General features: G+C 42.0%; 1 pseudogene; it reads left to right on the forward strand.

Moving 5' to 3' along the window:
- Positions 1 to 25,630, forward strand: part of LOC127217063 (F-box only protein 33-like) — a 73,588-nt pseudogene that overhangs the window by 10,816 nt on the left and 37,142 nt on the right.

A 25,630-nucleotide genomic window follows, 5' to 3' on the forward strand; every position in this document is an offset into this window, starting at 1 on the left:
TGCTCCAGGGTCCTTAGGAAAAGTCCTGCCTTTCCCTGAAGATAAGGTATTTTTCTGATCTGCACGGGCACCCAGAGGATTCTTGGATAGCCTCTTATGCTCATCTTCCTCACTTTTACTAGCTTGTTGAATGGATTTGAAAAAGCCTTAGAAAGTTTCTGTCTTCAGTGCAGTTTCCTGTTTCTCTAAAAGTTCCTTTAATTGAAATTCTAATTCAACCTTTCTGGGTGAATTCCCCAACTCTCTTTTTTCTATTTATTTACTTATTAACCCCAATATGTCCCTGCTTGCACAAGGGATCAATCACCCTGTCCTCTTACTTTGCTTTCAGAATCTTGGTGAGGACCTCCACTTGCAGCCCCTGAGCTGCTGTAGAAGCCTTTGAAACTGTGGAGGGTGTCAAGGTTAATAACACTGGACTCTCTTGAATATTAAGAAGGCTTTTTATTATATACCCACTTTACTCCGGGGGGGGGGGGCTAGCTTACACACACCATCACCAGATAGAGGAGGGGGGAAGCAAAAGGGGGCGGTTAGTCATCTCAGGTTCCAAGGACTGGTTAGGGCACTTTCAGGGCTGTGGGAGCCAAAAGAGCATTAGCATTTTGCATTTGAAATCATCTCTTCTGTTATCCAGGGTTACAGTTGTTCACCCTGAGGGCAGCAGGAGGGGGAATGAGTTCTTTGCCAAGGTCTTAATTCCTACAGCAGGATACCAAGAATTTACACTGCCCCTCCTTTCTGTGAGTCAACAGGTGGTAAATAGGGTCCTTAGGAAACAAAGAGATAGCTTGCCCAGACAAGATTCATTAGCACATCCTGAGGCCCTATGGTCTACTGAACTTAACAGCAAGACCATCTGGCTTCAAAGGGCCAAGTACTCAATGGACAGAGGGTCACACCCCCTCCCTAAGCTTGTGGGTTTTGCCTTTAAAAACACCTGTGCCCAGGGGATGGGGCTTCTCTGTAGCCTTCCTGCTGAGGGAGCCTGTTTGAGCAAACATTTCCCGTTCATTAAAGTCTCCTGCATGTTGCAGCAACTGGATTGGACATTGAGTTCTTGGGAGTACCGACCAAAACTGGGAGACTCTTCATTCTGAGGGTCTTACATTTTAGAGGTTCCACTGAGATTTGGTCGACCCCCAGACTCAATTCCATTGCCAATTGGAGGTAAGATAGAGCTCACAACCTATATGTTTGATGTATGTCTGATGCGTCTGATGTTATGTGTTTTTGACTAGAGTATTTGAATCTGTGCCTGGCCTGCACAGGACTTGTATTGGGTAGAGGACCACAGGGGGAGACAGAGGTGTCCTGAGACCCTAGGTCCTGCCCTGAACAAAAGTACAGGGTTGTTTGGAGGAGTGGAGGAGACGAAGTCTTGCTTCTCTGGGGAACCGACAGCTCTCGGACTCTGCTTCCCTCCTGCTTTGTAACTTTGGTTTGTGTGATATTTGTATACTGTGCTGATTTGTCCTGTTTGTAGGATTGTTCTGTTTGTCACGTTCTTCTGTTCCTACTGTTTGTGTCCATTTCTACTCTGCCCATGGGTCAACAACTAACTACCCCACCTAAGTTTGACTTTAGATCCATTGGAGAGCAGGGCCGGTAGACCCAGGGAGATAATGAGCGAGCTCATCCCATGCCCCCAGGAATGTGGCAGGCAGCCAGAGCCACTGGGGCTGAACTGCAGCAGATAGGCTGAACAGCCTTGGGCTGGGGCAGCCTGGGCAGAGTCATGCAGGAATGGAAGGACAGGGTTATGGGTTATGACTCTGCCACCGCACATGTTTGGCTCTCCAACGCCAGCCTCAAGGGCTGGCCCTTCTCCTCAGATCTTTGTAATTGGAAAACTAACCACCCCTTTTTCTCAGAGGATCCCCAATACCTTACAGGGTAGGTGGAGTTCCTTATGTTCTCTCACCAGGCTAATTGAGATGATTGTTAACATTTTCTGCTTGAGTTTAGAAAAATTTCCCTGCGGCCGATGGGCGGAAATGAGATTGACTTGGGATTCCTTTTGATTCTCCCCAGTTGGAACTTCAACACTGCTGAAGGTAGAGAGAGCTTAAAAATCATGTCCACGCTCTAGAGGCAGGTCTCTGAGTGCCAAGAGATGGCCCACCAATTTGGCTGAGGTAAAGAGAGCACTCCTTTTGACGCTACCTCAGAAGCCCAGAGAGCTGAGTTGGCTCTGGTCTTCACGGGGAAATTGGGCCCCAGATATTAGGAAGAAACTCCAAAGACTGGGAGGGTTAAGAGGCAGAGAAAGTGTATTGAAGGGACATAGAAGAGAAGGAGAGAAAAGACAGAGAAAAGACAATAGAGAGACAGAGAGCAGAGAAAAGAGAAAGAAAACGAGAAAAAGCATGACAGAAGACAGGAAAACAATTTGACTAAAATATCTTGGCCACAGTGGTTAAAGGAAAAAATAGAGAGAGAGAGAGAAAGAAGTTAAAAAATTTAGAATAAGCCCTTGACAGCTAGGGAGCCTGGGCAACAGGACCCCACTCAACAAGGACCAGTGTGCATAGGTCCTAGCTCTAAGAAAAGATAAAATTAAAGGGAGACAGGAGTTTGGACCCTTGTCCCAAGCCCAAGGTGATTCATGGACTACCCAGAGAACAGTGGACCTTGTCATAGGCCGGGTATCCACTAGTTTTAGGTTACATCCCACCAGCCAACTGCTTTTTGCCTTTGAATGGAAGGACCCTGACACATGCAGAACTGGGCAGCTCACCTGGACCTGACTGCCCCAAGGGTTTAAAATTCCCCAATGATGGCCAGTCAAGTAAGAGAATTTCTGGGGACATCTGGGTTTTGCAGGCTATGGATCCCAGGTTTTTGAGACCTTAGCAGCTCCCTGCTGACTATGAAAAAATTCTCCTGAACCCCAGAGCATCAGGAGGCATTTGATACCATTAAAAAGGTCCATCTGAGAACACCTGCTCTAAACCTCCCTGATGTAAACAACCTTTTACTCTTTATGTGGACAAGCATAAGGGAGTAGCCTGGGGAGTTTTGTTCAAATCCCTAGGGCCATGGAACTGACCAGTTGCTTATCTGTCAAAGAAGCCTGATCCTGTAGCCAGGCGATGGCCTGGATGTCTAAAAGCTATTGAGCTGCCAAGTTGACTTTGGGGCATAAAGCAACTATAATGGCCCACCATGCATTGGAGAGCATTGTCTGGCAGCCCCCAACTGATGATGACCAACACCTGCATGACTCACCACCAAAGCCTGCTTCTCACTGAAAGACTGAGAGGATTGTGTTGGCTCCACCAGCCAATCTCATCCCACCACTCTTCTGCCTGAGGAGACTGATGAACCAGTGACTCATGACTGCCATAAACTGTTGGTTTAAGAGACTGGGGTTTGCAAAGATCTTAATGACATCCCACTGGCTGGGGAGATGTTGACCGGTTCACTGCTGGGGGCAGTTAAGGTAAAGAAAGAAAGGTAAAGAAAGGGCTGGGGCAGCAGTACTTCTAGCCTAGCTAAAGAGAAGTCCATAAACATTAATAGGCAGCAGGTATGCTTTATCAGCTGTTCATGTGTATGGGGCTGTCTCAACTGTGGTGGTTAAAAAAATTACTGAAGAAAATTTTCCAAAGATTTAAAATACCTAAGGTAGTAAAATCAGACAATGGTCCAGTTTTTGTTGACCAGGTAAGTCAGTCACTGGCCAAGATATTGGGGATTGATTAAAATTAAATTGTACATGCAGATCCCAATGCTCAGGTAGAAAGAATAAATTAAACCATTAAGGAGATCTTCACTAAATTGACCGCAGAGACTGGCATTGATGATTGGATAGCTCTCCTACCTTTGTGATTTTCAGCGTTAAAAACACCCCTGGACTGTTTGGGCTGAACCCTTACAAATGGCTCTATGGGGGGGGGGGCTCCACTAGTGGAAAGTGCCTCTGTACATAGTGCTGATGTGCTGTTCTCCCAGCCTCTGATTGCTTGGCTTAAGGTGCTAAAATGAGTGAGATAGAGAGCATGGAAGCACCTCCTTGAGGCCTACTCAGCGGGAGACTTGGAAGTTCCACATCACTTCCAAGTTGGAGATCCAGATTACCTGAGATGTCACCACACAGGAAACCTTGAGACTCCTGGTGAAACTTGGTGAAAAGGCCCAATTTGCGGCCGGTCCAGAATATGTCCTCCTCCTTTAGACCCACCCCCATGCCACTCAAGGTCATAGGACCCAGGGATAGCCTCTTACAACTGCTCATTTTTATTTCTCTCTTGTTGCTCACTGTTGCAAAAAAAAAATGTTACTTTTCTTAAAAAATAAATGAGTGCTGTCCAGATTATGGTACTTATATAGCAGTACAGGAGCCTCTGGAGCCAAGAGCAGACTGCCTTTTAATTTCTATCATTCTAAGATTAGAACTATTGATAAAAGAAAAAGGGGGGAATGAAATACAAAAAAGTAAACCCCCCCACTTGAAATAAAGGACAGTATGATCTGGAATTTGCTAACTTCCCCTCAAAAGGCCCTGAGATGGCAGGATGCCAAGAATTCATTGTGCCCCTCCATTCCATGAGTCAACAGGTGGTAAATAGGGTCCTTAGGAAACAAAGAGAAAACTTCCCCATGCAAGATTAATTAGCACAGTGTCCTGACCCCATCGAGAGCACCTTTGGACTCTGATACACCCCCACCCATCCCTATCGCGAGCCTGCCCCCCCTACCCTGGGCCCTACACTGCCCACTGCCCTGCCACTCGGGTTGAGCCCTGGGGCAGAGGTTGAAGCCAACAGTCCTCCCTACTTCGGGGACTTCTCGGGGAGAAACTCTGAACAAAGGAGACCTGCCCATCCACATGGGACCACCAGTAATTTCCACCTGCTTGGTCTCTGACCCCACCTCCAATCCTCTGCTGGAGTCCTGGGCACCTCCCAGAGATCCGCCTATCTCTGCAGGTCCAATCTGAGTTCCTGCCAGCAAGGTACTTGACCCCCAAAACATACTAAAGAAAGAGGCCTCAGCTAGAGAGTGCCAGTTTCAGTGAGATCAGATGATCGTGCAGAAACTTCCCAAGTATTAGCCCAGTCATTGTCCTCTTCTGCCAGCCTATCTCTGCGGGACCACTCTGAGTTTCTACAGGCATCTTCTACTGGATCCTCATCCCTGACCCCATCCCTGGGTCCCTGTCTGCGGAGAGACCTCCTATAAAGCTTGGACCACCCAGAGCTACAGATATTGAACCTCTGACCCACATAAGCCCACCAGGGAAGTACCATAGAGAGAGGGGGAGACCCCACCAACTCCTACTAGAAGAAGCTTTGGGAAGACAGCAATACAAGAAAACACCTAACAACAGAAAGACAAGCATGACACCACCAGAATCTAGGGAAACTACACCAACTAGAAAGGAACACAACAACAAAGCAGAGGAAGTAGAGGGGAACGACTTAAAAATTACCGCCATAAAAATGATAGAGGCCCTCAAAGAAGATGTGAGAAAATCCCTTAAAGAAATGGAGAAAAAAAAAACAAACAAAAAAGTGGAAGAAATGAACAAATTCCTTAAGGAAAGTAAAGAAAGTACAGAAAGCCAAGAAAAAGGAAAAAAAAAAAAAAAAAAAAAAAAACAATTAAGCAGGTGAAGGAAACAGTTCAAGACTTGAAAACTGAAATAGAGAAAATAAAGGCAACACAAACCCAAGGTCTGCTGGAAATAGAAAAACTGGGCAAAAAATCGGGAACTACAGACGCAAGCATAACCAACAGAATTCAAGAGATGGAAGAAAGAATCTCAGGCGCAGAAGATAAACTAGAAGAAATAGGTTCATCGACCAACAAATCCTTATGACAAAACATCCAGGAAATGTGGGACACCGTGAAATGGCCAAACCTAAGAATAATAGGCATAGACGAAGGTGAAGAAGCACAGCGCAAAGGTGCCAAAAACATATTCAACAAAATCATCCAGGAAAGCCTTCCCAATCAGAAGACGGACATGCCCATGAAAGTACAAGAAGCATACCAAACCCCAAATGGTTTGGACCAAAGAAAAAAAGACCCCTCGACATATAATCAATACACCTAGCATACAGAATAAAGAAAGAATATTAAGAGCAGTGAAGGAAAAAGGACAGGTAACATATAAAGGCAGACCTATCAAAATTACACCTGACTTCTCCATGAAAACCCTCAAGGCCAGAAGTTCCTGGATAGATGTTCTACAAGTATTAAGAGAACATGGATGCCAGCCTAGGCTACTATATCCAGCAAAATTCTCAATCACTATAGATGGAGAAAACAAGATATTTAATGAAACAAGCAGATTTTCCCAATACGTATCTACAAATCCAGCCCTACAGAAAATATTGGAAGGAAAACTCCAACCCAAGGAAGTTAACTAAGCCCACAAAAATGGAGGCAACACATAATCTAACTACACCAGAAACCAGGGGTAAAGCAGAAAAAATATACTCACAATACCACTGCTAACAACAAAACTAAAACAAACTAGCATCAACAATCAATGGTTCTTACTCACCCTCAAAATTAATGGTCTTAACTCACATATAAAAAGACAAAGGCTAACAGAATGGATACGAAGACAGAATCCATCCTTCTGTGGCATACAATAAACACATTTAACTTCAAAGATAGACATTACCTCAGGGTAAAGTGTTGGGAACAGATTTTCAAATCAAATGGAACCAAGAAGCAAGCAGGTATGGCTGTCCTAATATCTAACAAGTTAGACTTCAAACAAAAATTAATCAAAAGAGATCAAGACGGTCATTTCATATTCATCACAGGTGAAAGCCATCAACACAAAGTCTCAGTTCTGAACATCTATGCCCCTATTACAAAGGCACCCACATTCATAAAAGAAATGCTACTAAAACTCAAAGCTCATATAAAACCTCACACACTTATAGTGGGAGACTTCAATACACCACTGTCAAAACTAGGCAGGACCACAAATCAGAAACTCAACAAAGAAACAAAAGAACTAACAGAACTTATGTCTCAACTGGGGTTAACAGACATCTATAGAACATTCCATCCAAACACAAAAGAATATACCTTCTTGTCTGCTGAACATGGAACATTCTCTAAAATCGACCACATACTAGGTAGCATAACAAACCTCAACAGATACAAGAGAATAGGAATAGTCCCCTGTAAGTTATCAGATCACCAAGCTTTAAAATTGGAATTCAACAACAACACAAATAGCAGAATACCTGCAAACTCATTGAAACTGAACAATGTGCAATTGCACCACACCTGAGTCAAAGAAGAAATAAGGAAAGAAATTAAGGACTTTCTAATATTCAACAAAAGACAAAAACAAAAGACCCAGGGTAGACAAAACAACCCTATACAATAAAATAATTTCAGGGGACATCACCATTCCTGATGAGGGTGTGAAGAAGACTGCAGAGAGATCCATGTCTGTCGCTATGCACAAAACTCAAGTCCAAATGGATCAAAGACCTCAACATCAATCCAGCCACATTGATCCTCTTAGAAGAGAAAGTAGGAGGTACCCTTGAATAAATTGGTATAGGGGACTGCTTACTGAACATAACTCCAGGGGCACAGACACTGAGAGCAACAGTTAATAAATGGGACCTCTTCAAACTTAGAGGCTTCTGTAAGGCAAAGGACACAGTCGACAAGACCAAACAGCAGCCCACAGACTGGGAAAATATTTTCACCAATCCTATATCTGACAAAGGGCTGATCTCAAAATGTACAAAGAACTCAAGAAACTAGCCAACAAAACACCAAATAACCCTATTAAAAAGTAGGGAACAGAACTGAAGAAAAAATTCTCAATAGAGGAAATCCAAAAGGCTGAAAGACACTTAAGTGCTCCACATCCTTAGCTATCAGGGAAATGCAAATCAAAACAACTTTGAGATAACATCTTACTCCTGCCAGAATGGCTAAAATTAGAAACACCAATGACCACTCTTCCTGAAGAGGATGTGGAGAAAGGGGAACACTCCTCCACTGCTGGTGGGAGTGCAAACTCGGACAGACATTTTGGAGAACAGTATGGCAGTTCCTCAGGAAAATGGGAATTTTTTTAACACAGGACCCAGCAATCCCCCTCTTAGGCATATACCCAAATGATCCACATCCATTCAACAAAGACATCTGTTCAACTATGTTCATAGCAGCACTATTTGTAATAGCAAGAACCTGGAAGCAACCTAGATTCCCCTCAACTGAAGAATGGATAATGAAGATGTGGCACATCTACACAATGGAATACTACTCTGCAGAAAAAAATAACGGTATCTTGAAATTCGCAGGTAAGTGGATGGCACTTGAAGAAACCATCCTGAATGAGGTAACCCAGTCACAAAAAGAGGAACATAGTATGTACTCACTCATATATGTATTTTAAACCTAGATCAAAGGATCACCAGCCTATAATTCACACCACCAGAGGAACTAGGATACAAGGTGTATTCTAAGAGATTCATATAAAACCCTCCCAGAACTGGGAAGCGATGAGTCCCCCAGAGGACAGGGGAAGTGAGGGGGGGGCAGCGAAAGGAGAGAGTACTAGGAGAAAACGAGGGTGAAGAAATGAACACATGTACAAATAGGAAGATTGAGCCTGGTTAGGAATAGAAGACAGGGGAGAGAGAGAGAGAGAGAGAGAGAGAGAGAGAGAGAGAGAGAGAGAGAGAGAGAATAAAAGAGGGAGTCATTATTGGTTTGAAGAGAAAACTGAACCTAAATAAAGGTCTAGAGAACTACAAGACTGCTGTCACCTAACAATTTGAACATCTGTGGAAAGGCTACCATAAATGACCTTCCTGGATAGTGAGATCAACAACTAATTTATCCATGGAGCCCATTATCTAATACCTGTTGGAAACAGGAGCAAACACCCATACATAAGCAGTGAGTCAAACTAGAACCCAGATGCAGATGGAGAGGACAAAACCAGGCTGCAGAAACAAATAGAGACAGATTACATGAACAAGGAGTAGCTAAGGGGCCACCAGGCTGATAGCTGGGAAGCCAGCATGGGACTGACTCAAGGCCCCCTGATTATGGGTCTCAGCCAGAAGTACTGAGCATTCTAAGGAACCTCACACAGTAGAGCCAGGATGTATTCCTGGTGCACAAAAGGACCTTGCAAACACATCCCGCATGGAGGGATAACTGCCTTAACATAGAGACAGGAGAGAAGCCCTAGTACCTACTTCACATGACCTGTCAGATCTATATGACCCCAACTGGATGGCATTCCCCTACATATGGAATTGGAGTGGGGGGGATGGGAGGGGAGGGTGTTTAGGATGCATGTGAGCGACAGAGAGGGTAAAAGGGAGGAATGGAGGGAGGGAGGGACAGAGTGGGAACTTGGATTGACATGTAAAATAATAAATTAAATATAAAAAATGCTTTGACTCCAAAATTTAAGTTGAAGGACAAGTTACTGGGGAAAAGGATTTCTATTTTTGTTTCCACAGAAAATGAAAAGCTGTAGATTCCTTACGAACTAATGTGGTTTGATTAAGGCAGACAGCCTGAAACAGAGTACCAGTTGATCCTACATTCAAAACAGCTGGTCAAGGCAGCCTTACACACTACAGCCAGGATTTCTTCATCTTCTCAGATTCCCCAATGACAGCGCCCCTTACCAGCAGGAAGTAGTTTGGAAAAAATGATGCCCAAATTCCCAAATATTGTCTATAAATGTTTTTTTCATTTAAATGGACTTGGTTATAAAAAAAATTAAAAAAAAAACACTGAATATCAAGAAAAAAATAGCGGTAATAATGACATTTGGAAAGTGTTAGCCTTTCTAAAAAAAAAATGTAAATTCTGAAAATAAATTCTGAAAAATAAATATAAATTCTTTTAAAAAAGATCAATTAGCACACACTGAGGCCCTAAGATCTGTTGACCCTAACACCAAGAGCATGTGGCCTAAAAGGGTCACCAACTCAAAGGACAGAGGGTCACACTCCCACCCTAAGCTTGTGGGTTTTGCCTTTAAAAACACCTGTGCCCGGGGAATGGGTCTTCATTCTATCCTGCATGCTGAGCGAGCCCTTTTGTGCAAACGTTTCCTGTTCATTAAATTCTATTCCATGTTGCAGCTACTATACTGGACATTGAGTTCTTGGCGGTACTGACCAAAACTGGGAGACTCCTTTTTCTAAGGGTCTTACAAAAGTAAGGTCAGAAGCTGGTCAGAATCTCAGCACATGTTGCTGAGTCAGAGGTGTACATCTTGCTGGGTCGTTTCTGCAACTTCTCATGGCTGGGTGAGGGTCTGGTCACTTCACCAATCATTGGGCCAAGCTCCTGGAGTACAATTGAAGTCAGGGAGGAGTAAAAACATGAACAAAGTAATCAAAACTATAAGAAGAAACCCATATAAGGAGCTGACACAAGCTAGTGAGAAATCACACCCTCTCCTGTGATATGTGGAGAACCTGCTTAAGACTCCCTTAAAAAGGGTGACAATGGTTTGTCCATATATGTCCATATATGAGGTCATTAGCAGGGGCTCCACGACTTAACTATAGTGTACAAACTGACTTAGAGGAGCCATTTCTATATGGAGAGATCAGTTGCTCATCCTAGACACAGATATGTGGGTGGAAGGGGGGTAGCTTTGTTCTGCTTCTGTGAGCTGACTTAGAGATGTATTAGGGGAGGCCTTATCTTCTTTGCAGAGTAGATAGGAGGGGGAAGGAATGAGAGTGAACAGTATTGTAAGGTAAAAAATAAATTAATAAAATGATATCATAGTTTGCATAAGCAACCCAAAAATCACCTCCAAGGAAGACCTACAACTGATAAACACTTTCGACCAACAAGCAGGATATAAGTTAAACTAAAAAAAAAAAAATCTGTAGACCTACAATATGCAGACAGAAAATGGGCTGAGAAAGAAATAAGAGAATCATCACCCTTTATAATGTCCACAAACAACATACAGTATATTGAGGTAATGCTTACCAAACAAGTGAAAGACATATATAGCAAGAACATTGTGTCTTTAAAGAAAAAAATTAAAGAAGATAACAGAAAATGGAAAGATTTCCCATGTTCTTGGACAGGTAGGATTAACATATTAAAAATGGCAATCTTGCCAAAAGCAATCTACAGATTCAATGCAATCCCCATCAAAAATCTCAACAAAATTCTTCACTGACCTTGAAAGTATAATACTCAATTTTATATGGAAAAACAAAAGACCCAGGACAAAACAATACCTGTACAATATAGGAACTTCAGGAGGCATCACTATCAGAAGCTTTAAGCTGTACTACAGACTACAGAGCTACAGTCCTGAAAACTGCCTGGTATTGGCACAAAAATAGATAAGTAGACCAATAGAATAAAATCAAAAATCCTGATCTTGACCCACACACACACAAGCACTTGATTTTTAACAAAACAGGTAAAAGTATACAATGGGAGAAAGGTCTGTTCAAATATTTGGCTCAGTATTAAACACCATGAAAAAAATTATAGTTAGGTAATATCTACTACCTCATCAATTGAATATTAGTATTAAATCCTGCAAGGACTTAGTGATCATTAACATAGCAATGCATAAATTAACAAAATTTATCATTAATTTTTGGAGAAGCAAAGAATTTGTTTTCTTAACTTCTCTAATTCCTGCTGACAGGCATATTTTTTTTAAATCCTGGCTCAGAGACCAAAAGAGCTCTTCAGGACTTTTCAGTGCTAGGCCCCAAGTGAGGTAAATCTCATTGTTGCTGAAAACAAATTTCTTCGGCATATAATCATATATGGCAAATTTTAAGAAATGGTACCATTTTTTAAATTAGTTCTTATTTAACTGAAAACCTATCTTATTTTACATACTAATCCCAGTTCCTTCTCCCTCCCTTCCTCCCTTCCCCCCTCCTAAACCACATTAGTACCATAGTAAGGAGATCCTAGACTGGTTTTGTGCACTAAATTAAATTTATTGAGCCGTATTAACACATGTGGTGTTTTATTTACTCTAACAACTTAGTAAGAGATTTGTCACACACACACACACTCACACACTGTATAGGTGTGTGTTGTAGACAGTGTAATTACAATATGGCAGGAAATTAGGAGGTGGCTGCTGAAGTTCCCCATCTTCTGTTTTCTGTCTCATAACAAGAGAACCATGCAAAAATATAAAGACATAACTCTTCCACCAAAAGAGCAGTTCCAATTTTTAATTTCTTTCAGGCTGAATGTTGAAGTAAACAACATACCTTAGAAACATACATAAAAATTAGGCATGGCTTAAAAATGGTGGCAGACATCCAAAAGAAAGGACTTAAAGAGGAAGCATTTGTGGTGTACCACAAATTTTTAACATGAGAATCTGCACTTTCCATCTCCTTTCCTGTGACTGTTCCTTCACTAATCCTATCTTCCTCTTCATGCTTCTCACCTCTGCTGAGCTTATGAAACTTGACAAAGACAACTTTCAATCAGATTTCTGGCAGCTCACACACACACAAGTTGATAAATGAATGAGGACCTTTCTTTCTCCAGGCACTGGGAAGGAAAGGGATGTGGGATCCCAGGGTGGAACTCTTCTCATTCCAAGAACTTCTGAATCCATGCCTAGAATTTTTATAGAAATAATTATGGAAATTTTATAGAAATGTCATATTTAGACATTTAGAACTTTTATGCATACCTTAGTCACTCTGCTTTATTCATTTAGACAATTCGTGGAGAAACTCAGAAAAGGCCCAGAATACTGCAACATGCTTTCTAAGGGAACAGGATCCAAAATCAACAAGGTAGATCTTTGTCTTTGTGATAGACCTAAATCTCCAGAGTCAGAGGGAGCTACACAAAGAAATGTCACAGAACTTGAACCTTGTTGGGAGGGGAGGTGATGCAAGCTTAGCATCACAGTACAGAAGAAAGGATTGGCATTGAATGGAGCTCAAGTCAAACATAAGAAACTGACATCTCACAGAACCAGGATGTATCCCTGCTGCAGGAAAGTACTTTGAGAGCACATTCCCCATGGTGGGGATAATCCTTTAGCACAGATCCATGGGGGAGGGCCTAGGCCCTACCTCAAATGACTTGACAGACCTTGATGAACCCTCATGGAAGGCCTCACCCTGTCTGGGGATTGAAATGGTTGGGAGGATCAGAGCGAAAGGGAAATAGGACTTATGTGTAAAAGAAGAAAAAATATATTAAATTAAAAAAAGATTCTAATGTCTCTCCCAACTTGTTTTCTTTCCCCCTTTGCTGACATTAGCACTATTCTAATTCTCCATTTTGTTTTTGTGTTGCAGACAATAAATAGACAATAAATATAGCAAACTGCTGAAACAGTATAGCAAGGATTATGCAAAATACCTGCCAGATAAGGTCGTCAACAAGTGAGCATGAAGACAGAATGTTTTTGTATCACTTAGTCAACCTGTGACCTGGGACTGTGTTTTCCTGTTCCAGTGGAAGTTTTGATCGAAGAGATACACTCTAGCTCTACACATACTTGCAAACACATGGGCTTGTACCTACACAAGTCAACACACACACACACACACACACACACACACACACACACACACACAAGCACATGGATGTGCACAATCATACAAACACCCAAGGTTCATTAGGGTACTCAGAACATTGAGACAGAATTGTCACTTAAAACAGCTATGCAGTAACTGAGTAAGGGAGTCATGGTTGTTTTTCATAGTACCAGGGTTATGAAGGGGAATAGACTCCATGATGAGATGTCAGACCTGGACACAACTGCAGGTTGTTCATCTCTTTGCTGGCAAGTCTATTCTTCTCAGTTTTGAATTATTACACTCATCCCATTTCTCTTTCTATAGGGAGAGAGAGAGACAGAGAGAGAGAGAAAGAAGAGGCAGAAAACAAGGCCTTCTATGAAGATGTAAGGAATACCAACAAAACTCCTCAGACTTTGTCAAATGGAGTGCTCTTCTGGATAGGACGGTGGATGGAGTTGATAAAGACACAAGTGGGGAGGTGGTCCCCAATCTCTCATTGGCATTTAAAAGTGCTGAAGTATCTTCAGAAGAAAGCTTTGTTATTAAAACAGCAGTGGTGTGTGGTCCACAAGAAGCCTTCAAAGAGATCAAAACGAACACATCATCAGACAAACATGAAGGAAAGTTTAAGGTGGTGGAAAGCCCAGGTAAGTCAACACAGGTTTAAAGACTTATTTTTAAATAGACCCTATTGCATCTGGGTCAGCTACACACATTTGTGACTACAAGTCACAAGTCAAGTAAGGTGGTCTGTTGAACAGGTATCTGAAGTCTAGAGCACTGAGAAGCACAGAGAAAACTTCATCCCCTTTTCCATGTCCCCTTTCTTTGTCTTGCCTGGATCCACTTTGCTGTAGTAACAGAACCTTGTGTGACTGGTGTTCTCTTTCCTTCCTGCCACCTTGACTTCCTGTAAAAGAGGCCTTTAACTTAGTTTAAGCCACATCAGTTTCTTCAAAACTCGTTACATACGGATCCTCATCTTTTCAGAGCCCTGTAGAGATTAGAGGAAGCACATTGGGAAAATAATTAATCATATCCCATAGTAAGGAATGTGCTGTGCAGTGTTACTTTCTAAAAGTCAAACGCTCAGTTAATACAATGACATAAGGGAGAGATGTGAAGGAGAGAGACATTTGGTTGTATGAGATTATGTTTTCAGCATTAGTTATATCTTTGTAGGAAATTCTCAAGTAGATCAGGGAGATAATGACACTGACTGAAGTACTAGCAGTGACAGTGTCAGAACCTGGGACGGGATCTCCAGAAAGCACCCAACACCTGGGTGTGGTTGGCCATGGCTACATTCAAAGTTCTCTTCAGGTGACATGGGGCAGGGAGACAGGAGAAGACACGGAGCACAGGGAAATTCTATTGGACTAAAAGGGCCAGGGAAGGCCAGAACTCCAGGCAGTCTGCTCACATCTGCAGATGTGCTGAAGCACCTGTTCATCTTTGCCCACACATGAATATGCACATTCTGAAAAATGCACACAGATCATAGGCATGTGTAGACACACAGGTCATATATGAAGGGTTTCAAAAGGGAACTCCAATAATATTGCATGGAAAAGTTCTCATATATGTCATCTCATTAGTTTATTTGATTTTATTGATTATTTGTATCATCATATGGCTTACAGCCTGAATAGGCCTCACTTGAGAGCCTGGCACCTCACCAAAGAAATGGTGAAAATCCAAATGTGCATACACTAGGCTGGATTTTCACAAGTTTCTAAAGTATTGGTTGGATCTTGTCTTATCTGGCATGAGTCAAAATCTCTTCTTGAGTGAGAACCTCAAGCCAAATTGCAATTACCTTCTTAATTAGGCAGAAGTGAAAGTCAGCCTTTCCTAGCTGTGCATTCAGCAATCCACACATTTCCATATGGAGTTGAGTCAGTCTTAGCCACCCTTGGGCCTGTGCACTCAGCAATCTACACATCTGCATAACATAAAGTCGGTGCATGAGTAAGCTTTTCTGTCCCTATTGGACTGTAGAAACAACCAGGAAAGAGTGAGTGGCCCCAGCTACATTGAGAAAACTCTACCAGGGACTTTGTGGAGCTTAGTGCACCATCTTCACTCAAAATTGGAGTGTAGTATGCAACATTTTTAGTTTGTGTGTTCACATGAATGGCCATGTGAATTCCAGAACTCTAGAATCTCAAGGGTCTCCACCATCCTTACAAAATATCTTATTTGGGACTGTCTGTGGTACTATGACCTTGAGAAAGACTGTGTATGTTTCTATGTAATTGCAACCTCTCAAAATATGACAGGGTTTCTGTAGCCTCATAGATCTTGCAGGAAGCAAATGTTCATTACAACTGAACTTGCCCTCCAAAAGCTTTTTTCAAGGTAGAGGCTCTGGAATTCTAGTAGTTAGGCTCCCTATATATATCTGTTAAACCAAATTGGGACATAGCTTCTAATAGTTCTTTTTCCTCTGGCCTCTGCAGGAAATGCACTCATATATGTAATCCCACATACAGACACACACACACACACACATACTTGTAATTTTTAAAAATACTGTAAAAATGGTCTATATATACAACTTCCCACATTTATGGCATGAAAGAAAAAGGAGTCTATTTAGGGGAACAAGAGGGAACTAGATGGAAAGAAACACAGGAGAGTCACTGTAGGTGAATACGGTAGAAAAGTAAATCACACACACACACACACACACACACACACACACACACAAAGACACAAACACAATTTTATACAAAAACTCATTTTGTATGATAAGTTTAACAATTTTTAAAAGGTGTTCCATATAAATAAAAGGCAGGTTGGGTAGTCAATGGAGACAGAGGAAAACCAAGTCAAACTGCACATGTAAAATGTCTTAACTAAATTTAAGAACCAACAGATAGGGGCTGGTGAGATGCCTTAGGTTGTGAATACACTTGACAAGGAGTCTGATGATCTGAGTTTGGTCCCCAAAACTCAAATGACAGAAGCAGGAGTAACTATCAAAAGTTGTCTTCTCAGCTCCACTTGTGCACCATGGTATGCAAATGTGTGTACACACACAAATAATAACATAAAAAAACTCAAAAGAAGTTAATAGGTGGATTTGTTATTGATTAGAAGTATCTGAACGGAAGCCAGGAGGTATGCCCTTTTAGTCCCAGAAATAGGTAGGCAGAGGCAGATAGATCTCTGTGAATTTCACGCTAATCTGGTCTACAAAGAGAGTCTAGGCAAGATCCAAAACCACAAAATAAAAGTAGCTGAACAGGGAATAAGGACAGTTGAAAACAAAATTGAACCTAAAGCATAAACAACAAAAAGGATATAAAGATATACATGAGACATGGTATGATGTCATAACACATGGGGATTAAGATATGGCACAGTGGTTACAAGCACGCAGAAGACCTGGGTTCAGTTCAGGAATCATCCATACCACTGTCCAGTACCAGAATATCTAAACACCCTCTGCCTGCTCCAAGGGAAATATACACACATAGTACACAGAAATGCATGCAAGTACTCTCAAATTCATCTAAGGCAGAATCTAATTGTTCTTGTTCTCATATACTTTAAACTTAAATCAAAGATATGTATCTGTAGTTCTAGAAAAAGTCAGAGTAGAAAGAACAGCACAGAGACATTTTTTAAAACAACAAACAAAAAACCGAGGCATGAAAATCTTTCATAGCACCAGACCTACCATTGTCATGAATTGCATCCATGACACCTTATACCAGGATAAATAATCATGTGACTCTTAAGACCATGCTGTTAATGAAAGATGGCTTTACCATTTTCACTTGTGCTTGTTAAAGTACAAAACAGACCCAGCCATGACAAAAAAGGAGAAATCTTGTTTCACACCAGAAAACAGTTGATTCAAATACATACATGAAAGGTATGTAGGTGTAGGAGTTGGGGAAGGGGCACAGTACCCATGCATGTTGAGACCAGAGACCAATGCTAGGTGTCTCCTTTAGGTGTCCTGCACTTATAAAAAAAAAGAAAAAAAGAAAGAAAGGAAGGAAGGAAGGAAGAAGAAAGAAAGGAAAAAAAAGAAAGATGCATATGGGTGCTTTTGTCTGCATATGTGTGTGTATCACATAAGTTCAGTGCCCTTAGGAGACAGAAGAGGGCACTAGATTCCCTGACACTTGGGTTATGTGCTGCTTGTGAACCACCAAGTAGGTTCTGGAAACTGACAAAGGTCTTCTGATTGAGTAGCAGGTGTCCTTAAAAACATTGAGCTATCCCTCCAGACCCTCCTCCATGTCATTTTTTGAGACTGGTTTCTCTTCAGCTACCTTACACCTTGCCATGCTGAAGGGCCAACTTGCTCTGATGCCTGGATTTTATGTGGTTTCTGAAGTCAGATTTTCAGGTTTACACAGACAGTGCCAACTTCCTGCACCCCCATGTGTTTTCTGATGCTGCCTGCCCAAATCCAGAGTTACAACTTCACTCTAGAGTTAAGTCTTCAGTTTTCATACAAGGGTAAAATGACTGATGTCCTATGTAGAAGTTTAACAATCTAGGTAGGTTAGGGCATGAAACCTTCATGCATTTGACTTCACAGATCAGAGCTAACATATCTATCCCAGTCTGCCTCCTTCCTCAAGTAGAATAATGTTCCCCACACCTGCCTGTCCTATGGAAGTTGGGAATGAACAAGAGGTATCAAAACTATGACATGAACCTCATAGTAAAGAAGCTTGACCCTACTCACCAGCAATCTCTCCTGCTGCCCTCTCACTGAGATCATTCCTATTGATATTCTGGAAGATTCTGATGGTCACATCCCAGGCTTTCTTCTCTATGAATCTTCACTAGTAAGTTGGGAAGATCTTCCGATGAGCCGTCTTCACTTTGTTCCAAGAACTATGTTTCAGTTTATACTTCATGATTTCAAGCTCAAAGGCCTCTTGAACTCCATGAACTTTGAGAACATTCAACAAGTATAAAAAAAAAAAATAGTCAGGCAGTAGTGTTATATAACATTAATTCCACTCACCGGCAGTCTAAACTCTATGAGTTTTAGCCCAGCAAGGTCTATAAAGTGATTCTAGGACACAGTGGACTACACAGGGAATCTTGTTGCAAGAAATGAAAGTAAATAAATACACTAAATAAATAATAAATTAATGATTTACCATGGTCCTATACACCTTTAAACCCTGCACTCAGTAGGCAGAGGCAGGATTATCTCCCAGCTTGAGACAGTCCATGGAATACAAAATGAGACACTGTCTCCAAATAATAAATAAATAGATAGATAAATAAACAAATAGGCAGGAATGAAATAACAAAAAAAAAAGTATAAATGAACAAAAAGAATCAGCTAGCAACTGGAAAACACATCTGATGTCCAGCAGGTGTCAGAAGAAGAGGTTGTCACAACTTTCAATCCAGTCTAATGATGGTTTTGTTCCAAAATAAGGGCTCTTAGAGAACAACAGCCCTTGTCTTCTTACTTCTTTTCATTTAAAGGATTTTGTTTTCTGCTTTAGAGATCAGTCCCTGGGCCTTGGGCATGCCACACAACCATTCTCACCACTAAGCTAAATCTTCAACCCCTGACAGAAAAGCTAAAGGCTAATTTTAACAGGTGAAAAATTCCTCCCTAAGACTTTGGATTCCAACATATTCATCAATCAACTGGGTCAAAAAGAACTCAGCTTGATTCTTCCAGAACTTATTTTACACCCACACCCATGCTCACAAATCCATATGTCCTTACACATAACACAACACACACACACACACACACACACACACACACACACACACACACACACACAGGGTATTTAAGACAGGGTTTCAATGCATACCCATGGTTGTCCTGGCACTAACTCTGTAGACCTGGATGGCCTGGAACTGACGTTAGCCTGCCGCTGCCTCCCAAGTGCTGGGATTAAAGGTAAGACCCACCAATGCCCTGTGAACACACCCACCACCTTTTCATTCATTATTTTATGTGGTATAGGGAGCTGGGTTCAAAGGCACAGGACACAAGATCAAGTATTTCCTTTATATACATAATAATATTGACTTTGAGGCATGCCTAAGCACTTGATCTCTGATAATATGACACAGTGGGGTGTGCATCACCAGATCAGAGCTTAATTTTTAAAGTGTTTTCTGTCTGCTCTAAAACCACTGCAGTGCTCACCTTGCTTCTCTTTTGTGCTCACATACCAACGCCTTAGGTTTGTGATACTGCATGCACCTACGGAGGTTTTTATGAGAGGAAGGGTGAAAAGCCAGGCAGTGGAAGGGAGCAGGGTCCTTGGCAGCACTTATTCAGGTAGGCAGGGGCCAGCACAAGCTAAAGGACTTGCACTCAACTCTTCTAGTTCTCCTGAGCGACACTAGTTCCCCCTGGGGATAATACACACTCATCCTGACATCTATTCTAGTCTAGAGATTGAGTCGGGTGGCTTCACACTCTGGGTCTCGATTGCTTTTATGCACTCTGAGCCAATTCCCTAGAAAGTGGTCTTGGGTCTCTGTTGTGACAGGTATCCTGATTCAGCTTCCAATTCCTGGCCATCTATACTCGTACCCTTCTCAAATTCTTGTCTGTCCTCCAGCTCACCCTTCATTGTCGGCCAGCTTCCGGAGCTCTCCCAAGAAGTCTACTTGATTCAAGCCTCACTCACTCCTTCCCTTTCTTTGCTGTGTTCTGCAGCTTTAAGCCACCAGGGATCTTTCTTGTTGAAATTTCCTCTGGAAAATCCTCTGTGCCCAAGAAACAAAGTAAGCACAGCCCACACACACTTGCTCCAGGGTCATCAATAGACCTGGACCAGACTGGATTTATTTCCTTGCATGATGTCATAGGGCCGCTTCGGCCTCTGGCTAGACATGTGCCTTGGGTTTACCTCCATGGCAAAGTGGCCCCTTCAGTGGTGGGTGGGGTCTGTTTGTTGTGATCTCTTCAGTTGTTGTCTCACCCTGACTGCAACAGTGGTGCTCCTGGTCAGGATAAATGAATATAGGAGGCCTTGAGAGCTTGCTTGGAGGTTCTAGCAGGGGAGCGCAGCTACTCGTATACCCTTGACCGAAGACCGATCCTCCTCTATTCGGGGAAGGTCGTCCTCTTCGACCAAGCGCGCAGCATCGGGAGGGACGCACTTGGAGCCTCAGTACAGAGTACTGACATGCAGAGCTGCAGGTTGCGGAACGAGGATAACATGGAAAACCAGCATCTGCTAGGTCGGTTGGTTATTTATTGTGTTTAGTTCTATGCTTGTGTTATCACCATGTCACGTATTGGAGGTCAGAAGAGAATGTACAATAGTTCCTTCTTTTAATTAGATAACTAATCAGTAACAATAGTGTACCACCTCAACCATGGCTCTGCCTCTACCCAATTCGCTTTCAGTCAGTCCCTCCAAATGAAAAGACCTCACTACCACCCTCCTCTCCACTCTCCCCACCACCACCTTACTCTCTCTCTCACCACATTCACCCTGCCACCCTGGGCTCCAGCCTCCAGGCAGAGCTGATTTCTCACCCTCTGCAGCTTGGTGGAGATCCAGTCTTTGCAGAGGCCAGGAGCTCTGCGCATGCTTAGTTAGGTGTGGGCGGGTACCTGTGGAAAAGACAGTTGGGAGGGTTGGAATTCTGGCCTCTGAGGCCTTGAAAACTGTGTTTCAGTGTGCTGTCAGCTGCCTTCTCTGATCCAGCAGGAGGAGAAAACTGCCACTTATTCCCAATTCAGAGGCAGTGGATCGAGACCTGCGATAGCCATAATACTCTCCCGACATCTGGTTAAAATTAGATTTAGAATCACTAGGGCCCAGCCGGACATTCATGACAAGAGCATGTCTCCCCACACCAAGGCTTTGCGGTTATTCTGACAGTCTGAATTTGCCAAATCAGCTTTTACCCTCAAACACAGCACATGCCTTCTTTCTTTTAGATGGGACAGACGGCAGGTATCCATAGGTTCTGACTTCCAGGCTGTGTAAGCGGTGGAATTTCCTTGTCTGGTTTTCATTCTTTTCTCTCTTTCTGTCAGTTTCTATTTCTTTCCTCTCTTCGTGGATTATCCTCAAACATATTACAGTTAAATGAACAAATGCATCCTTTTACTTTAGTAAACAAACAGAAAATATTATTTGAATTAGCTCTGGTTCAAAATAGTACAAATGCTTTTCATATTTCTATATATCTGTATCTATAGATATGTGAGAAGTTGCCCCCACATTATTGACTTGGGGATTTTACTTTTTCTATTTTGAAGAATTTTCACATTTAGTTTCAGGTTTTGATAAATTTCATGGAACTACAAAGTACAATTAACACGAATTGATTCCAGGTGTAAGTTTACTGTTCTCCAGGGCCTTAATGTTTGCTCAAGCTCCACCAATCTCTTGTTTCTTCCTAACTGCTCATGTCTCACTTCCCTGTTCTTAGAGAATTTACATTAGGAGTCTGTAAATGTTAAATTATCCTCTGCTGCTTTAAGATGTTCTTTCCCTAGGCTCTCAGTACTTCTATAGCACAGAACTTTATCAAGAACCAGAGTGTCCTGTCTGAAATACAACACTCAAAAATGGTTAGCACCTGTAGTTCCCCATCTGTGTTTAGTTTCTGACTTCTCTAACTGCTGCCAAGTCAGCAGATGCAAACACAGGTGTTCCAAAGGAATGGTACATCCTATATCCTGAAATCCTCCAACTCCTTTTCCATGGGTCACTAGGAAGGCTAATCTTGGTTGTCAACTTCACACCCAATTAAGAATTTGCCTCTTTCATGTTGGCCTGTGGGCATGTCTGTGGGACATTTTCTTGGTTCACAATTGATGTAGGAGTGCCTGCCCACTGTGGGTGGTACTGTTATTCCTAGGCAGGAAGGCCTGTGTTGTGCAAAAAAAGTAGCTGAGCTTCAGGCAGGGAGGAAGCCAGAGAGCAGTGTGCTCCCTTGGTTTCTGTTTCAAGCTCCTCCATTGAGCTGCTGAAGTGGCTTCCTTTGGTTCTAAATCACAAGCTTTTATATGAAGTAAACCCTTTCTTCCCCATGCTGGTTCTACTTATATTTTATCACAGCAATAGAAAGCAATTTCAGGGTATGTAATTATGCCATCCTTTTTTTCTTTTCATTTAATGTCTGTTTCCTTCCTAATGTATTTTTTATTCAATTACATTTTTTCATTCTATTGGTTTTTCAATCGATTTATTGTAATTGAAATGTTTATTGCATAAAGTGTGGGAAAATGATTTGTAATGCAAAGCAATACTGTTTTCAACCCTTTCCATCCTCAGTTGTCCACAGGGGTGTTCTATGACAATTTTGTGATAGCGAACATGGAGAAGCTTTCTGTGAAGAGGATATGCTTGTTCTCTGGGAAAATAATGACGCATGAGGGTGGAAACTGGGGAAGGTCAGCTAGTAGCCAATTGGGTAACAAGGGGCCTTGCCTAGCTGAGACACAAGCCCATTGTGTGCCTAGTGTCTTGGTTGACACAATTGTTTCTTCTTGGCTCCTTGTATGTGCTTTCTCCAAAGACACCCTGGTGGTATGAGTGCTCACTACTCTTAGGTAATGAACTAACAAATCAGTTACTGTGCTTCTGGTATATGAGTAGTTGTTCATGGGCATTAAAGCATACCCAGTTCCCTGAAACAGTCTCTGGAGTGCTTCATCTGCCTGCCCTCAACTGGCCCACCAGTATTACAGTCTGGGGAGGGCAAACAATGACTCTAATGATACTTTTCAGGGAAAGAAGGCTATAGTTTGGATTATATCACACTGATTGGAAAGACACTCTTGTTTTATTTCTCAATGTCTATATGTCATATGTCAACCAGAGGCAGAGATAATGTTCCATATTTCAACTTTCTTTATGTGAACCTGAGAAATGAGAACATAGGCAATGTTAATGATTTTTTTTATAGTATAATTTCATAGGTTTCAAAACAGGTAACTTGGTAACTTTTTCAGACAGATAATTATGTTGATAGCACTGTAGGTGTGTGATGTGTACTGAATATTAAAGATAAATTTTCCCAAGACTATCTGCCAACAGATGCTAGCTGCTCAAAGTATCTACATGCATGCTCTATTACCAGCTCTCTGTGTAGCAGGACATGACCTTAATTCAGAAAAAACTAGAGCCTCCTCCATGAGCCCATTCCTTGGGTGTTAGTGTAGAGAAAAGAAACTCTATGACGTCATTACTTGTTTGAGGAAGGCATTTTCATTTTAGTATGACTTTAGTCTTACACTGGCAGTACAAAGACATTGCAGAGACCTTTTCAGATGCAACACTGGAGTGACTTCCCACTGTTAACTCACTGTCTTAGACTGGATGTGTCACACAGAATGAGTCAATCTTACACATGATTAGGAAATGAAATCCAAATTTCACTCACATTAGACTTTACCCCCAGCTCCCTTTCTTTTTACATGTGAAAGTGTGAACTCAGGCTTCACTTCTACAAACTGTGTGCTTGAGTTTACCTCATGTATGGAATTCCTGGGAATGAGTAGATTAGAGAGCAGAGGACAAACCTCTCCATAAGAAAGCTCCCACATTTTTAAAAGAAAATATTTTTCCTATATTTATTATTTTCTCTTATTTTACACTTCAACCCCAAGTCTCTCTCCTTCCTTCCATCACACCCTTTTTATCCCCCCCTCCAGTCCCATTCCACGTCCCCACCCATAGAGAAGGTGATGCCTTCCAGGAGGGATCAAAAAAAAATCTGTCAAGTCATTTGGAGTAGGGACTAGGCCCTCCCTTCTGCCTCTAGGGTAAGGGAGTATCCCTCCAGGGCCAATGTGCTCCCAAAGTCTTTTCCTGAACCAGGGATACATCCTGGTTCCACTGTCAGAGGTCGCTTAGACAGTCCACACCTTCTAACTGAGACCCATGTTCAGGGGGTCTGAGTTGGTGCAATGCTAGTTTCCCAGGTATAATCTGCACATCCATTAGCTCCTCCTTGTTCAGGTCAGCTGTCTCTATGGGTTTCTGTAGCCTGGTCTTGCCCCCATTTTCTTATCACTCCTCTCTCTCTGCATTTGGATTCCAGTTTTATTCAGTGTTTAGCTGTGGGTGTCTGCTTCTGCTACTAGATGAGGGCTCTATGATGGCAAATGAGTTCCTCATCAATCTCATTATCATGGAAGAGCATTTATAGTTGCCTTTCCTCTGTTGCTCAGATCATTAGTTGAGGTCATCCTTGTAGGTCTCTGAACACTTATAGTCAGTTTTCTCTTTTATGTTATCCTTTATTTTTGCTCTCTTATCCTCCTGAGTCAATCTTCCTAGTCCCACATGCTCTCCTCTCAGCCCCTTCTCTTTGTACTTGCTTGCACTCCACTTACTGCCCACCCTCACTCCCTATAGTCTCAGGAGATATTGTTCCTTTCCCCTACTATGAGGGACCTTGCATGAATCTCTTTGGTTCCTCATGTATCCTAGTTTCTCTAGCAGTGTGGATTATAGACTGGTGGTCCTTGGCATTATGTATAAAATCCATATATGAGTGAGTACATTCCATATTCCTGATTTGTGAGTGGGTTACCTCACTCAGAATGGTTACTTCAAGTTCCATCCATTTGCCTGCAAATTTCAAGATTCCATTTTCCCCCCACTGAGTAGTATTCCATTGTGTAAATGTACCACATCATCCTTACCAATTCTTTAGTTGAGGGACATCTATGTTGCTCCCAGGTTATTGCTATTATGAATAATGCTGCTATGAACATAGTTGTACAGATGTCCTTATTGCATGAATGTGGATCAATTTGGTATATGCCTAAGAGGGAGATTGCCAGTTCCTGTGGTAGACTCATTCCCATTTTCCTGAGGAACCGCCATACAGATGTCCAAATTGGCTGTACAAGTTGGCACCCCCACAGGCAGTGAAAGAATGTTTGACTTTCTCCACATCCTCTTCAGCATAAATTGTCATTGGTGTTCCTAATTTTAGACATTCTGGCAGGATTAAGAAGGTATCTCAGAGTTGTTTTGATTTGCAGTTCCCTGATGGCTAAAGATGTTGAGCACTTTAAGTGTCTTTCAGCCATTTTAGATTCCTCCATTGAGAATTCTCTATTCAGTTCTGTACCCCATTTTTAATAGGGTTATTTGGTGTTTTGGTGAGTAGCT

This window comes from Phodopus roborovskii, unplaced genomic scaffold, assembly GCF_943737965.1.
Source record: "Phodopus roborovskii unplaced genomic scaffold, PHOROB, whole genome shotgun sequence".
NCBI lineage: Eukaryota > Metazoa > Chordata > Mammalia > Rodentia > Cricetidae > Phodopus > Phodopus roborovskii.